Below are 15312 nucleotides of genomic sequence, written 5' to 3' on the forward strand. Positions count from 1 at the left end.
CGCCTACCCGGAGCGCAGAACCTCAAGGGCGAGCGGGAGCCCCAGTTCACAAAGCTGGCGGGAAGGGGTGAGAGTGGGGGAGGGGTGTTCCGGCCTAACTGTTCCCAGACTGGGGGCGCGGACGTCGAGGCCAAAGGTGACCCCCGTTGGGCTGCTCACAAGGGTCTTTTATGCTGGGAAGGGGGTGGGGTGTCTGTTCTGCCTAAGGACAAGATGGTGCAGGCTTGATGAGAACATAAATCCGAAATGGAGGTGGTTTGTAAATCCACACGGAAAGTTTTTAAATATCCTGGAGTGTCCCCATGCCAAAAATAATCAAAAGCATCTCAAGTTGATTACTAAGTCAAGGTCAAGGCCAAAATCAGCTCTAGCTAGCAGATATTTTCCCTTTTAAAAATGAGACTATTGACTGGGACTGATATTGGGTGCGATTTTATTCATTCTGTTTTAGTTCTCATCACATAGTTATAAAAAACAGCCATTCTCAAAGCAGAAGTGAAACATCTCTACCGTTTGAAACCCGAAACTTGGGCAGAATTAAATCTTCATGCTCCAGAGCTGCTTGTAACAACTGATGCAAAAGGCAGGCGGGGAAGGGCCCCTGCGAGCAGTGCCCAGTTGAGCTGGGCCGCGAGCGAGCGCTTCCAGGACCCGCGCCTGCAGAATGGAATGCATGTCTTTTTCTTCCTGGTCTTTCTGGGGTGGACATCTCTGAAAGCTAACCCACACATTTTTTTAATCTCCAGTAACAAGCAGAAAGACACCTGGACTATTATGCTGTAAAGCTATTTTTTATAAAGACATTTTAGGGCCAGACATTAAAAGTTATTAGACTGAACGCATGCGAGTTAGAGACACAGCTGGAGAAAAGGCCGCTAGTTGTGTGTTGTAGCAACATTTCTTTTTGAAGCGACTCCTTTTATTCAAAACAAGTCTAAAATAACTGGGAAGGCTGGCATTGGGGATTTGTGGGGGAACTCTGTGTATGCGGTTCCAGGCGAAAAGGCCGCTGGGCTGCTGTGGGCTGGGCGGGAGAGCTAGCCTAGGCGAGTGCGGAGCGGTGCCAGGCCCTTCCGGCTGGGTTAGGCCGCACCACAGAGGCCCTGGCCCAGTGCCTGGCCACCTTCTCTCCCCTCCCCTCATCTCCCCAACTCTCCCCCCAGGCACAGGCTTTTCCCGGAGTTTCTAGTGGCATATAACAGTCCAGAACTTTTGGAAAATCCAGGAGCTGACCACGGAGCTTGCTGCTTCTCGGACTCCTGTGGCCTCCCGGGGCTGCTGACAAAGGGGCCTGTTTGTCTAACTTTAAGTCCTAGAGTTAAAATGAATGGAGGGGGGTGCTGTAAATGCAAAGGGGCCCGTGGTGAGGGCTGACTGCAGAAGAAATTTGATGCTGTAGACAAACAGGCCAGTAAATTTGCCTTTGACTTAATTTGCAGCATTCACCCCTCACGCCCTCCTTTTGCAAGGACTCTCCCCTCCATGGTATATTGCAGGATGGGCTGGTGGGATTGAAGGGCTTCTTCTCCATCTCTTAGGGATACATTTTCCAACTCCATGGGATTTTAAAAATATCGTATTAAAGGAGTCCTAAGAGGCATGAGAGGGGGGATTGACTCACTGGGAATTAAAACGTGGGATTTTTCTGAGGCGCCCTAAGGTGAAGGAAAAGGGGGGGGCAGGATTACACCTATTGGCCTGGTTAGTTGGAATTATTCTGGGAAATAGAGGCAGCAAGAAAGATCTTATGGCCCCTCTCAGGAAGAGGTTGCAGGAGCTGGAGACTCGGCCTGCAGTGTGTGCGGGCGTCTGGCCCTTTCCCTGCTCCCTCCTCCTCTGCCCTCCCACGAGCCCCTCGGGAGCTGACCTGGGGGTCAGGCCGCTATACCAGGCACTCAGAGAGGGGAGGATTTCAATAAAAGCAGAGGAGGAGGCAGAGAGGGAGTGCAAGGGAGGGGAGGCCGTGTAGCCAGTGGAGAAATAAAGAAATAAGCACAGAAATGAGAGGTGCTGAGGGGGGGGGGGCTGCCCCTCCTCAACCAGCCCCATCCCCATGAAAGGGTCCTGTGGTTATAACATATGGCTGGACCTCAGGCCCCGGCCGCTCTGCTACTCCAGGTTCTGCAACTGGGCAAGCAACTTGGAGCTTCTGGCCACAGGCCTTGCTGCCCTTTGCAGGTCGGGTGACTGTGCAAGATGTGCCAGGGCCTCTTTCACACCTTCAGCCATGCCCAGGCTTGGGGGAAAGGCCAGGAATCCTGTGTTGAGGTCCCAGCCAGTGTTTGGGGGGGGGGCACCCTGGGCTCCCAACATTGTTGAGGGGCATATTTGTAACAAAGTAGAATAGACATCCTAAAAGCTCTCTAGGCCTCTGACTGCCCTCCTCTGAGGCTGTTCTCTGGCCTACGACACTCCATATTGGAGTAATGGGAACTTTTGGCATTTGAATGGGTATAATTTGTTTTTTACTTTACAAACTGTGAGGTAGCCTGTTACTGTTTAAAAACACCCAAAACACTCACACCTACAGTCATCTGGTCATTTTGTAAAAGAACTCTGGGCTTATCCAATGGTACTTTAAAGATACACTGGCTCACCCTTCCAAGCACAGAGCATATATCCTGCTTCCCATCCTTGTCCCAGGGATTTAACTAATCACGAATCATCTGAAGGTGGCTGCTTCCAGGGCAGAGCACTGCTGAACTTGGGGTTCACCATGTTAAAGATGGCTGCTCTTTCTTCTGCCTGGCCCTTGGAGGGTCCTTGAGTGTTTGGGGGAAGAAGGGCCAAAGAGTTCCTGGTTCACAGGAACTGTCTGGATTGGATTTGTGTCATGACCTGAGCTCCTGGGACTCAGGCATGTCTACACAGTGGGGCCTGCAGGGTGGTTGGGTGCCACCTGAATGGGCAGAAAAACAGGAGGCTTCTGGGAGGCCCTGTCTCCTGCATGGCCTGTCCTAAGTTTAAGAGCCTTCGAAGCCGCCTTGCAGGCCGGATGCTCCTGCAGATAAACCCGGAGCCACGACCCGTCCTGCGCGGGTGCTTATTTAGCAAGGCGCCTCCTGCGCATATTTTACGCGGCTGGGGGCAGTGAGTGGGAACCGCAGGGAGAGGGGGTGGGGAACCCGTCAACTACTCGCCCTGGGACTCAGCTAGCCGGCCTCCAGCCCCAGCCATTTTGTATCCAGCTTCCCTCCTCCACTTCCTCGGGGTCCCTGCGGAGGCTCACCACCCCGGGCCCTTCTTGGGCACTACCCGGGGACTGGGGTGTATGTGGGGGGGAGAGGTTTGGAAGGCTCAGTCTGCCCCTCGCCCACTGCAGGGGGGGAAGGGAGGGCCAGCAGATGGAAACCCGGTGCTGATCTGTCTCTAAACACCTCGGAGCTCACCCGCCTCCCTCCAAAGCCGGGCACAGAGGTGAGTGGCACAGGGTGGTTGCCTTGGGAAGGTCGCAGCCAGGAGCAGACCTCTGGGCTCGTGCAGAGCTGGGGATTCCAAAGAACTTAATCTGCAGCACACTCTACCCCCTCCCATTCCACCTCCCGGGCCACTCAGTTCTGCCTCCGCCCCCCAGCCTCCCCATCCCTGCTTCTCCAGCGCCTTAGCAGCGGTGGGGCTGCAGGGTGGTTTCTGTTGCGAGGCCTGACAGAACCTTCTGTGTGCGGCGGAGGGAGGAGGCTAATGCATAATGCACAGCGCCTGGAAGCCCGGCCATTAGCGGCCTGTCGGTGACACAGACAAACGACTGAGAGGGAGGAGATCCAGCTCGCTCTGGAGTTTAAATATACCAGCGTGGAGGGGAAACGCCATGATTTAAAAGTGTGTGTTTGCAGACACTCGCATATATTTTAATGATTTCCAGCAGGCTATGCGCCCCAGCCTTGCATCCCCCCTCCCCAAAAGGGGAAAGTGTATAGAGGAGGAGGGGTGGAGGCAGGAAGACCTCAACCCGAGACCCTCCGCCGGCTTTTGAGAGGTTGGTAAAGGCAGTGCTGAGAAAGCGAGGCCTGGAGAAGCCGCTGGAACCAAGGCCATCCTGTGTTGTTTTTTTCCCTAAAAAAAAAAAAAAAAAAACTCTGGCCATGGGGCCTTCCAGCCTCGACTGGACCCTCTGTGCTGTTCTAGAAAGCCCCGGGGGAAAGAATAAACCTTGCCATCCTCCCTTCCCCCCAGGAGCCCCCATTTTTGAATCTTCCTTTTCTACTGACAATCCAGAGACCTCCTTCCTGCCCGTTTAACACACCAGTGTTTTTTAGCAATTAAGGCGAGAAGGGGGTGGGGATAAAGATAAGCCAATTTTTTTTCCGCCATGCAAGTGTGAAAGATAAGATAAGGCTAAGCTGGGGCAAAGCGGCTGCTTACAACCTCCCCTCAGCGATTTTGATCGGTCACTTCTTATCTCGCCAAAATGCTCCTTTTCGAAAACTGCATCAAAAAAAGAAAAAGGCTGAAGGAAAGCATTTTCATTTGGAAGTGACATTTAAAACCCACCTCCCCTCCATCAGCTACCCCCGCCCCACTGGCGAGGCTCCCCAGGAAAAGTCGCACCTCTACTGCAGGGTTTCAGGCTTTCTCGTGGGGGGCAGGATTACTAGTGTAATTAGGCTGAATAAAACCAGGGATGCGTGATGAGGATTTATCCTGCATCCAACCCAAGCTCGAAGCCGCGCTTTCCTTCTCTTAGTTACTGGTCCATGTTTGTTTCGCCATCGCGCTTCTGTGTTGAAACTGAGTAGGTAGTTATATTTGGGAGGGTCATATAACTATGTCAACATGAGGTGGTTGTTAATGTGAAATAATAAGAAACTCTGCTGATTTTTACAGGCCCCTGTAAAGGGAGGAAAAGGCATCACACGCCCCAGAATCCGACAACTCTAGCCGAACTGGACTCTCCGCGGGAGTTTTAAGAAATCCTCACCCCCCCCTCCCCGCACAGGAATCTCACGAAGGGGTTTCCGGAAGACTCTGTATTCGTTGAGGAAGGTTTCAGTACCGAACTCCAGGCCCGCAGGGCGGCCTGCGAATTCCCCCCAGCTCAGCTGCTGGCCCCAGATTGCAGACATCAAGAAGGGCCTGCCCCCAAACCAAGCTGACCCAGCCTCTCTGCCCACCTTCGGCTCAGAGTCTTGAGGCTCCAACCCGCCCCCTCGGTCCCCATCTCGGGTGCCATCCTTGGAGCCGGGCGTGCAGCGAGTCTGCTCCCTCCGGCCAGGCTGCAAGACCCAGAGTCCGGGGCCAGCCACAGACGGACCGTCCCCGGGGAGCCGAAACCGCCGAGCGGGGAAACCCCTCCTCTAGCCCTTCCCCGAAAAGCCTGGCCGCGGCGTAAGCGCCGAGCGAGCGGGCATCCGCTGACAGCCGGGCCTCACGTAAGGCCCACACGCGTCCCATTAGTCAGCCCGAGTTCCCCTCGGGCAAGCCGTCTGGCGCGGCCCCAAGGCCAGGCGCGGGCGGGGTGGGGGTGCGTGGCCGCGTCAAGCAGGGGGCAGGGGCGCGGGGCCGGGCCAGGCTCGGTTCCGCGTTCCTGGACCCGCGGGTAAGCTGAGCCGGCGGGGCAGGCCGCTCCCTGGCTGGCGCCGGAGCGCCGAGCTGCGCTTCACGTGCCCGCCATATCAGCGGCGGCGGCGGTGGCGAGGAGGGGGGTTGGGAGGCGCGCGGCCGCTCCCGCGGGGTCCCTGGCCCCCGCCTCCCCGCTGGGGGCTGGGCCGGGACCACCCCGCGGCCACCATCCCCGCGCAAGCCGACAGCCGCGTAGCCAGACACCCAGAGGCTCCCAGGACGCCGCTCCGAGAGCTGTGCGGCGGCAGCAGCCAGTGGAGGGTGCTCCTCGCGGCCGCCCCGGGAACTTCCCGGCCGCCCCGCCGCCGCCGTCACGGGGGCCGGAAGCCCTCGCGCCGCCCTGAGAGGCCTCCGCGGGCCCCCAGGGCTGTTGCAGACGAGGGCTGGCCGCACGTCACCCCTGCTCCCTCCTCGCCACAGGCAGACAGTCCGCGCCCTGGGGTATCCCCCATTTAAGCCAGAGGACCCTCCTCGCGGTCCGGCGAGACGTCCCTCAGCCACCGCCAGAAGCACGCCCCCGCCCTCCCTCTCCAGCCCCGCAGCTGGGACCGGAGGGGCGCGGAGCCGCCACTCCGGCGGGGCAAGAACACCTGCTCCCGGGCCCTGCAGCTGGGCGCGTGGTGCCGGGAGAGGCTGCCTTACTGTTGTGTGCAAAGATCGCGGAGAAGAAAATGGGGCTCCGAAGCTCGGGGCCAGGAGCAGCGGGGTCCTCGGCCACCCCCATCTCCCACCCTCTCTGGGCGATCAAGCCCAAAGCCAGAAGGCCTGCCGACGACCCGGGTCTCCTTTCGAGGGTCGAAGGGCCACCACCCTGGGATCCGGCTTCTGGCCTTAAGAGGTCGTCTGCAAGACAGATGGGGGAAAACCTGTTTGGGGAGCCTTCCCAGTGTCAGTCCCCGCTCCCCCAACCAGACACTCATCTGCCCTTCGGCCCCCCTCGAGCCACGGGCGGGGAACGGGAGTAGGTCAAGGCGGCACCAGCACCCCCCCCCCCCGTCCCCATAGGGACATAGAGTCTGGTACTGGGCTTCGACTTTGCCACTGAGCGTGGGGGAGGACAGATGGACCCCCCATCCCCTCCGTGCCCTGACGAGCCCGGGCGGTCCAGCTAACCTGCGCGGCTGGCCCTGGCCCCCCCCCCCGCGTCCCGCCCTCCCCGACTCTCCTGGCCCAGGGCCCGGCCGGGGAAGGCGTTGTTTTGCCAGCGGGAGTCGAGCGAGTGCGCAGAGAAAAGCCTCCCTGCTCTAATGAGAGTGCACACAGCGCTGCAGCGAGGAGGATGATTACCCGGCGGGCGGGGGGCGCGGGCCCGGGCCGCGGGCGGCGTGTGCGGTGGCCCCGCGGGCCCGGAGTCCCCGCCTGTCTGGCTGCTAATCGCACGCTTTCTGCTGTTACGGAGGCAGGCGGGAGCCGGCGGCCGAGCCCAGCGCCGGCGACTCGGCGGGTGACACGGAAACATGGCGCAGCGCCCCTCCCCCGCCCGCCCTCCCCGCTCTCCCGCCTCCCGCCTCGCACTTCCTCCCGCCTGCGCGGCTTTTGCAGTTCTAATGCTCTGCTTTCGGCCTGGCACCATTACGCTAGCAGCCGCTTCTCTGCGGCCCCGCGCGTCTCTTTCCCCTTTGTTTTCGGGGTCTATAGAAAACGTTTGCTTTTGTCCTGAGCTCTCGTTAAACCAAACTTGTGGTGGCAACGGAAGGCGGTGAGGGCGGGGAGGGGCCCGGGGATTTTGGCAGCAGTGGACCAGAGCGTGGTGGAAACTTCTCTTGCTGGGTTCCCCACCACCCCGCCTTCCTCCCCTCCCCCACACACAGATCGGCCGCCCGGCGACGCTTCTCCCCGAGAGGCTCCAGCACTCCAGGAAGGAGGTCTGGGACACAAGGACTGTGACCGTGGGTGACGGGGCCCAGGATGCGTGTCTGTAAGCCCCGAGTTTGGGGCACTCGGTGACCTCGCTCCTTGCAGCCTGGACTTGCCTGCTTCTCCTTCCCTTTGGTCCTTTGTATCTCAGTCAGTGGAGAAGAGGAGGGAAGAGAAAGTGTTTCTTGTGTGTGGTTTTTATTTTAAGGTTTTATTGGAATCTCTCACCCCCAACTGCACAGCCTCCTCCTTTATAGGATCTAGGACGAGAAGGGGGAACGTGGACTGTACCCGGGAAAGGATCGAAAACCTAGCCCTGGAGGCTGGATCGTACTCTGCTGGCCAGCTCGGCCACACTCAATCGGGTGGGGCGACCCTGCAGAGTGGGGGAGGCGAGGGTCAGGTCCCTAGATTCAGAGACGCCAAACCTCCCTCCCTCGGGGCAAGAGAGCAGGATCCCCACCACCACCCCCTCCACACGCGCGGCGCGCTCCCTAGACCGTCGCGCACGCCGTGGCTCTCCGCACCAGAGCTGCTCAGGCGGCAATTTTTTAAGCCTGCAATTAAGCGAGGCGTCGCCGTGTCCTCTGCTAGTGTCGATCCTGTCAGTCGCACATGGCCTTGGTGCTCCGGTCCGAGGCCCCGCGATTAGTCACAGGCTCGCTTCGCTCCTTCCCTAATCCGCCTCTGCAGGCAGCCTGGGGACGCGGCCGACTTGGCGGCGCTGGCAGGGAGCCACCGCACGCGGGGCGGGCCGCCTGGCCAGTGCCAGCCCCACTGTGCCCTAGCCGGCGCGGGCCCCAAGGTGCGGGCTTGGCGCCCCCTCCTCCCTTACCGCCCCCTGGATGGGGCGGCAGCGCCCCTCCTCCTCCCGCCCCTCTCCCGGGCCTGCGAGATCTATTTGTGTGGTGTCATTTGCATAAAAATAGGACAAGTGTTTCAGTGCGTTCGAACGCGGGAGGCGAAATCCTTATTGATGTGTCTGTGTGGAGCCTTCGGTTGTCGGAGCGGTTTGATTTAGGGTGTTTGTGTTGCCTTCTACGAGAAATGAGAGGAAATCCTGCGCAACGCCTACGGCGACCAGGGCCCCCTGGAGCACCCCCCCTCTGCGCGGCTGGGAACGGTGCACCGCTTGGGCCCTGGCGCGCCGGGTCCACAAGGAGCAGGTTGAGGGCCAGGCGGGCGGCCCATTATGACTCATAAAACCGGGCGGCCTAATCACCAGCTGCCAACCCATTTACATGCGGTGCTTCCCAATGCTTCCTTCGCCCAGGCCCGGCCTCCCGCGGGTTCGCCCCGGACACGACTAGAGCCGCCCAGTGGGAGCTAATCAAGTGGCCGCTCCTACCCGTCGGCAGCCCGGCCTCCCATCCTGGGAGACCCCCGCTCTCTCTTGGCCTCTGCGCTATTCGCTAGCAACTCCTCAGCTGGGACAAATAGCTGGGAGGGCGCCGGCCTCGCGGAGCCAGTAAATCAATCATTAACTCCTTGGCGAGGCCAGGCCAAGGGAGGGAGCGGTGGCCAGAGCCGAGTCTGCAGGGCGAGCGCAAGGGGCTGGAAGGCATCCACGTGCTTGCCAGCCAACAGGGTGCGTGAAGGCAGGTCCCGCCAGAACCTCCCGGTCCCTTCCAGAAGCCTCCGCCCTCAGGGCCTTTCAGGCCCGCACCTGGCCTTGCCGGGCAGGTCGGGTTACTGCGCGGCCCTTGGGCGGGCTTGAACATTAACGAGCCGCCTCGGGGCCTCGCGGCCTGTTCTCCCCAGGAGAGTGTGCTGCGCTTGGGCAAGCTCCTCGGATCCGACCGGGCTCCTCCAGGCTCCAGCTTGCCAAAGCAAACTGATCGCGCCCGGTGTCGACCAGTGTCCCTGCGGCACCCTCTCCGCCACGGTGGGGCCGGCATTGAAGGGGTTAAAAGCCCCAGTTCGCCCTGGCTCCTCGGCGGCGTGGAGGAAACGCTGACCAAAGTGCCTACGGGGAAGGAAACACATGCACAGTGGCACCCGGGTCGGAGCAGGCCGACTGGAGACCGCTCTGGAGCCGCTCGCCTCGACCCGCTTCCCACACTCCCGGGAACACGGTCGCAGCAGCGGCTCTGGCCCGCGCGATTCACCCGGCGGAGCTCTGCGCGCCGGGGCCGAGGAGGAGGAGGGACCAGGGGGCGGGAGGCGAGCCCGGGCTGCGCGCCAAGAGGCCCGGAGCCGCAGATTAGTCACCGCTCGGCTCGGCGCTCACGGGTGCGCCCGGGAACCGGGAGGGCAGGCGTCGGCCCCGCTCAGCCGGGCTCCTGGGGCCTCGGCGCCGGTGCCCCCGCCCCCACCCCCGCGCGCGCCTGGCGCGGCTGGCTTGACTCTCAGGAACTCGCGCAGCCGAGATCCACTTGTCAGTTCAAGGGCAGGACAGAAACTCTGCAAGCTGAGTCTTGCGAACAGGAAATTTCTCATTGGCAAGGTGCTGCCCATCCCCCACGCAGGCTTCAAAACAAAACAAAACCCCGGCGCGAGCGGCCAGCGCGCCCAGCCTCTGCCCGCCGCCTCGGCGACCCCCGCTCCTCAGCCCCCGGCGGGGGATCGGAGAGCTCGCCGAGCCCCGGGCCCCGAGAGCAGGCAGCGCCGGCGGCGGCGAACACACAGGCCCAGCGGACGGGCTCGGCTCGGGCCCCGCGGAGGGTGATCGGCTGCCACCCTCGGGGCCGAGGCAGGGTCGGGCGGGGGCGCGGAGCCCCGGAGGCCCCGCGCCTGCTCGGGCGGTGAACCCCGCTGAGCGGTTTGGCGGAGCTGCCGGGGGCCGCCGGGTCAGCGGCTCCCCGGAGGGGGTGGGGGCGGGGAGGCTGCGCGGCGCCGCCGACTCGGCGAATCCCGCTGCGGGAACCCGGGAGGGCTGCGAGCTCGGCCTGGCAAAGTTCCTGTGGAAACTCCATGTTTTGAAACTCCAGCGGCGTCGCGGAAGGAGGGGGAGAGGGGAGCGCGCGGGGGCGGCCTGCACCCGCGGGTCGCGCCCCGCTAGGGGGCTCCGCCCCCCCTTCCAGTCTCCCGGGAAGTCGGGAGGGCGGGGACGACCGGCTCCCCGAGCCCGATCTTTTGTGTTCCCTTTTTTCCTCCTCACTCTCAGGGAAATGTATAAACCCGTTTTATTTATTAAATTCAGCCAGGAGAGGAAGGCTGCCTTTTTAGGGACCCCGATGTTCAGGGTAATTTCGTATTTGACACATGTAAATACTTAGTACTCTCAGGTAAGGTCAAATTATTTATCATCTTAATTTATATTTCAATAGGCCTACAATTTAGAGGCGCGAAATGCCTCCTTATGAATCATTATGGTCTATTAGGGGAAGTAATGTATAAACAGCACTGTTTGGGAGGGAATCACTTATGTTGACATTTAAATGGCTCCTCAATAGTTAAAAAAAAAAAAAGACATTCGAGTGCCTTTGATTAAATGTACAGTTTACAAGACCATCAGCAAAGCCATCAGGAATATAAATTCTTCTTGGGATTTTTATTTATTTCCAATTTTTAAAAAGCCTTCCAGGACGTGTAATTTTAATCCCTATGAAAAAAATGTACAAATTTCAGGCGAAAATATCATTCTCCTCTCCCCCAGCTAATGTCTTCTCAGGGAACCTCTAGGACTCAGCAAACTCCACCAGCAGGTCTCCCCACCCCGGGGGGGGGGGGATTGTAGGTGGCTGTACATCAGCGACAGAATCAACCACTTTTTAACAATATTCCAGAAACGGCATAGTTTGCCTGCTGGTTTCCAACCTTTCTGAAGGCCTGTGTTCAGCCAGCTATCCTGGTATCCTCACAGCACCCAGGCCAGGACTTCCCACAGTTTGTGGTTTTTTTTTTTTTTTTTTTTTTTTTGGACTGGGGATTGAGCTCAGGGATACTCAGCCACTGAGCCACATCCCCAGCCCTATTTTGTATTTAGAGACAAGAGTCTCACTGGGTTGCTTAGCACCTTGCCTTTTCTGAGGCTGCCTTTGAACTGGAGATCCTCCTGCCTCAGCCTCCTGAGCCACTGGGATTACAGGCGTGCACCTCCAAGCCAGGCTCCCACAGTCTGAAGTCATCCTACATCTGCCACATAATCCTCAGAGACTCTTCCTGACTGTTTCCACCCACAGCCCCTGTCCTTTCTTGTGGAGAGAGGGCTATGTTAACCCAGGGCTTCTACAGGCATGCACCACCCTTGCCTGGTCTATGAACTACTCATTGAGTGGACCCCCCTCACCCCCATTGCATTCATTTGCTTGAAGCTTCTCCCATCTTCAAAATATCCTTCTTTAACCCCACATCTCCTGCCCTGGCTCCCTATTTATCTGTTTCCCTGTACAGCTGTACTTTGAATTTTTTACCTTATCTGTCAGTCAATCCATGGATCATACCAGGGATTGAACCCAGGGGCGCTGTATTACTGAGCTGCAGCCCCAGCCCCTTTATATTTTATTTTGAGACAGGGTCTAATAATGTGACCCAGGCTGGCCTTGAACTTGCAACCCTCCTGTCTCAGACTCCCCAGTGGCTGGGATTGCAGGCTTGTGCCAGCCACCAAGTCTGGCGGCAGCTGCACTTTTCAAAAAAATGTGTCTCGATCCATGTGGCATTTCTACTTCCATACTGGTATTCACTCTAAAAAAATCAGCTAATTTCGAAGTTATTCTAAGATATTGGCTAAATACAGCTTTGTTTACAAGAGCACAAGTTTAGGAACCACCTAAATGTCCAGTGATGATATTGATACAAAGCACACAATGGAATCTTCTATAGCTATTCAAAAAGTGAAGATCTTCTCTGTGTACTGGTATAGAAAGACCCTCCAGGGTGGATGACTAAGGAAAACACATAGTTATGTTACCATTTGTATAAAAACAAACACGGGGAACACTAGATCCTGTTTGTGTGTACATTAAAGATGTCCAACACTGCAGGCCAACACCCCCCGACTGTTCTTTGCATACAACACACTGCACAAGCTGTTCTGAACTTCACCTGTGAAACTTATTGCTACATCTTGCTGTTGGAGTTGCCTGTGTTTGTTTTGAGACAGGGTCTTGATCTGTTGCCCAGGCTGGCCGGGAATTCCTGGGCTCCAGCAATCCTGCTGCCTGGGCCTCCTACTCGGCCTCCCAGGGATTACAGGTGTGGGCAGCCTGCGATCTTTTTCTATCCCGCAGGAGATGGACCTTGTCTGCAAAGCTTGTGGAAATTCATTGCATAGATACATTATTTACCAAGCTCTCTAACCCATACCCCCTGATCATTCTGCAGAAAGTGCTCAGGGTCACTAGTCACTTCCTCGTTGCTACGAGTAGGAAGGCCTCCTTCTTTCCTGCCTTGGCCTCTCAGAGGTACTAAGTGCCCGGCTACTCCCGACTTGAACTGGTCCCTCTTCGTGGCTCCCGGATGCCCAACATATATGCTTTTCATCCAAGCTGCGAGCCTCTCAGTTTCCTCTGGCTTGTTCTCTGTGCTCTACCAGTTGCTTGGGGTCTGAATGCTCCCCTCCTCCCCAGCAAACTCACCCAGGCTTACAGCTTAAAATACCACTCACTTGTTGATGACTCTTAAATCTGCCCCACCCCCGCCCCCCGCCCCAGGTCCAGGCCACCCATATCAAACTGCAGGCCCCATATCTCGACTTGGCATCCACATCCAGCTTGGTAAAAATAGCTAACATTTACATAGCGCTTGTTAGGTGAGCACTTTATATAAACTGACTATGAATTCTTACAACTCTCATACAAGATAGGTGGAGTCACTATCCACATTTTACAGATGAGGAAATGGAGACACAGAGGTTTTAGAACATTCCTGGAAAATGGTGGCTCTAGGATTCAAATCCAGGCAGGACTCTCTCCAGAGTCAATGTTCTCACCCCAATCACTCGTAATGGGGGTTGAGCCCTGGGGGGGCTCTACCACTGAGCTACATCCCAGACCTTTTTAATGTAATTTTGACACAGGCTCTTGCCGAGTTACCCAAGATGGCCTTGAACATGTGATCCTCCCGCTTCAGTCTCCAGAGTACCTGGGATGACAGGCATTTGCCACTGTGCCCAGCTCAAAGTCCATGTTCTTAACCATTCCACAGAATCCTCATCAAGAACGACCTCTCCTTGCCAGGTGTGGTGACAGATACCTGTAATCCCAGCAGCTCCAGAGGCTGAGGCAGGAGGATCACAAGTGGGAGGCCGGCCTCAGCAATTCAGTGAGGGTCCGAGCAACTCAGTGAGACCCTGTCTCTAAATAAAATATAAAAAGGGCTGAGGATGTGGCTCAGGGGTTAAGCACCCCTGAGTTCAATCCCTGGTATCAACAAAAAAAAAAAGAATGAGCTCTCCTTCATCTCCCACCTACCCTCTTTCCACTCCGCTGGCAGAGTTAACTGTACTTCCAAGTGTTCACCAGTAGACACACTTCTTCCCCTTAGATCCACCTTAGGCCAGGCCCACCTTCTCTTTGATGTGTTATTATCCAGGGTTATTATTCCAGCTGGTCTGTATGTCGCCATCATTGCTCTCCTGCAATCTACCTTCTGAATGGCAGCTAGAAAGTTCTTTCAAAAATATCACAAGTCTGCCAGGTGTGGTGGTACACTCCTGTAATCCCAGCGGCTCAGGAGGCTGAGGCAGGAGGATCGTGACTTCAAGGCCAGCCCCAATAACTTAGTGAGGCCCTCAGCAACTCAGTGAGACCCTGTCTCTAAATAAAACACAAAATAGGGCTGGGGATGGGGCTCAGTGGTCGAGGGCCCCTGAGTTCAATCCCAGGTACCCAAAAGAAAAAATATGCCACATGTCACTACCTCACTAGTTCTCATTGCACTTGGAACGAAACCCAAACTCCTTCACAAGGCCACTCGTTTCCCTGCCGCTTTGTTCTTGCCAATGTGTACCTTACTCTCTGAGAGGCTGATACGCAGGACTGCTGTCAATTCCCAAATAGATTATTTTTTTCTTTCTTTCTTTTTTTTTTTTTTGTACCAGGGATTGAATTCAAGGGTGCTTACCCACTAAGCCACACCCCCAGCCCTTTTTATTTAGAGACAGGGTCTCACTGAGTAGCTTAGGGCCTTCCTAAATTGCTGAGGCAGGCTTCCAACTTGCAATCCTCCTGCCTCAGCCTCTGGAACCAATGGGATTACAGCTGTGCACCACTGTGCCTGGCTCCAAAGAGGTTCTTGAGTTCTTCCCTGGTCAGTCATGTCCCCAACAAGACTCTATGTTCCATATGGGCAGGGCATGTCATCACCACGTCCTAAGCTTGCATCCATTACCAGCAATAAGTACATATACATATAATGTTCCCAGAATACTGTTTCTGGATATATCTGGATCCCGGCAATAGAGATGCAAAAAGAAGACTTGATAAACAATCAACTCTCAAGTGCTCAATACATTCATATTCTGTATAATGGGACAGAGAAGAAACCAACTTCAAAAGACCAAGATGGTTGTAAAAGGCAGGGGAGGACCCAGATGTTCAGCAGGTGGACCTGTGATTCTGCCAAGTGACAGAAATTGGGAAAGTAAAATATGAAGCTAGGGTAGCCATGACCTGCCGGGCCTGTGGGGGAGACACATACCCATGTCCTTCTCTGTCAGAGGAGCCAAGTGACTTGATCGGGTAGGCCCAGGGGGTGGATGGGTGGTAGTCAGATCCTAGGTGATGCAGAGTATCATTCCCAGGAGATCAAAGAGGGCCACCCTTATCAAAGAGAAGACGAATCGAATCCCCCGTATTGCCAAAGTCCTTGCCTATTGATATGGTCCTTTCTTGATGGCAAAAGATTGAGACTGCTTTTCTCCTTGAGACCTTCAGGAACCCAAGGTGTGGGCTCTGGTCACAGTTGACCTTGGGCAATCGAGTTATCCCAATTCCTTGTTGTTTGATCTCA

At 56.8% G+C, this 15312-nt stretch overlaps 1 non-coding gene across 1 annotated transcript; it reads right to left on the bottom strand.

Moving 5' to 3' along the window:
* Positions 1-3826: 3826 nt before the first annotated feature.
* LOC114086040 (uncharacterized) lies at positions 3827-6190 on the bottom strand. The gene is made up of 3 exons (XR_011705679.1): positions 4549-6190; positions 4363-4425; positions 3827-4053 (listed from the first exon to the last, which is right to left on the bottom strand). It is a non-coding gene; the product is annotated as an uncharacterized protein (transcript).
* Positions 6191-15312: the final 9122 nt, after the last annotated feature.

The sequence above is a fragment of the Marmota flaviventris genome, chromosome X, assembly GCF_047511675.1.
Source record: "Marmota flaviventris isolate mMarFla1 chromosome X, mMarFla1.hap1, whole genome shotgun sequence".
NCBI classification, from domain to species: Eukaryota; Metazoa; Chordata; class Mammalia; order Rodentia; family Sciuridae; genus Marmota; species Marmota flaviventris.